Source organism: Helobdella robusta (genome assembly GCF_000326865.2).
Source record: "Helobdella robusta unplaced genomic scaffold HELROscaffold_15, whole genome shotgun sequence".
Classification (NCBI taxonomy): Eukaryota; Metazoa; Annelida; class Clitellata; order Rhynchobdellida; family Glossiphoniidae; genus Helobdella; species Helobdella robusta.
In genome coordinates, this window is record NW_008703839.1 from 3,685,980 (window position 1) to 3,687,977 (window position 1,998).

Here is a 1,998-nt window from a genome sequence, read left to right on the forward strand (position 1 = left end):
ATGCGTGCGCTCCACCTCCCAAATATGTTTGCGTGTATTGCGTTTTCATTTCATTTAATGTTTGCATATTTGAGGAAGTGGGCACGCGTTCGCAATAAATCAATATTTTTTTTGCGGAAAATCTATCTCTGTTATGTTTTAGAGATTTTAGCCTACCTGTTCGGCGCACACTGAAAATGACAAGCTACGGAAAAATTTTTAACGTGAGTTTATATGAAGTTTGCATGTTTGCATTTGCACTGTTTATCTTTTCCTGCCAATTTGTAAGTAAGTACTTGGAATGTTGTGTGGCGCTTGAACTTTAAAACACAAAAATTGTTTGAAAAATGTGGGAAATAAATCAATGATATTTAAATCAAAATAATAAAAAACAGAATGCTCTTATACATGCAAATGAAAGTTTATACATTGTTGCTCGGCCATCAATCTTTTTTGAAACCAGTCGGTCCATCGAACAAGTCATCAGCAGTGTCACTGGGTGGCTGATGTTTAACAACGGTGCACTGTACGAGTACGCTTGCTAGTGCGTGTGAATGTTTGCATGATTATGCGTTGTGCCTTACAAATTGTTTGCTCGTTTGTTAAGGTCTTTGTTTTTAAATTTTAATTTGCTTGTTTGTTGTAAGGATGATTGTTTTTATAGGTTTATGTTCGCATACGTATATATTTAAATTTATGGTTTTCGGTGGTTTGGGATGTAGATGTACGTTTATGTCTGCAGTGTTTTAACCTGTCTGCTATCATACATTTCATTGCATGTGATTACTTTATGAGTTTTATGGTGTGGTGTATTTCAAACTAAATGTTGATGCTGATAGGGTAGGTGGTTTCTGTTTGTTTGTTCGTTCGTTTTTTCGTTTGTTTGCTCGGTCGAACATTCGTTCGCTCGCTATATAGTTCAGTTTGTTTGTGTGCATCTTCAGCCTAACTTGCCCCTCAATAATAATAATAATTCAAAGAAAAACGTGTTTCGTGAAAGTTGGATAAAATTTTCAACTAAACTTTTTTCAGTGTGCAAGGTAGATGCTAGATGAGACGTTAGGACATGGTTAACGCCATGAATCTTAAAATCCCAGATCCGTGATATTCTAAAAGTGTATCTGGTGTATATGGTAGGCAGTAGCGTATATGTTAACCACTTAACAAGCGAGCGTGAACGTTGGTTGTAACTTAAATGAATGAACTTGTAATCGAAGTTAACCATGAAAAATTAGAGGCGCACTTCATTTTCAAACAAAATGAAAATTAAAAGCTCTTCATTGACGCAAATGTAGAGCGTACATATATTAATTTATAAGCAGTCACTCGGATGATACTCTTCGTTTAACCATGTGATCGCTACAAAATGTGATGTCTGCTTGCCAACTAACTCAATTTCTATTTGATACGAGCGTCATCGTCGTCGTTATCGTTGTTCGTCTTGGGTAAATATCAAGAGAAAGGTGATAAGTTTAGATAAATGACTTTCCAATGCATGGTTTTGCATTCCCTGGTTAGACGAACAATTATTCTCTACGTCAATTCATTTCTGTTGAGATGGGATGGCCTGGCAGTGTCGTTAATGTCCTTTCATGTGAGTGCGATGAATGCCTGTCTCTGCATGTGAATGTGAATGTGAATGCTATGCCCCACTTGTAGACCAACCAGACACGTAGATAGCCCACCTCGTGTGATAGGTTGAGATGTTTATAAGGATGTTTTGTCAACAATGTTCTTGCTATCGAGTTTACATGGTAATTATCGTTTTTATCAATTTGTTCATTTATTTATAAATATTTATTTTTTCTTTATATAAAACTTTATTAATTTTTGAGTAATCTTATAAAAGAGAATCAGGCTGTTTGAAAAGGAAAAAGCATTTATTAAATTATTTTTCACTCAATGTAATCGTTTGCTTCCATCATTAGAGCTTTTATAAAAACAAATCAAGAAACATTTAAATCAATAAACAAGGACAACTAGCGATGGCAACCAGCGACAGCAACCAGCGACGACAAC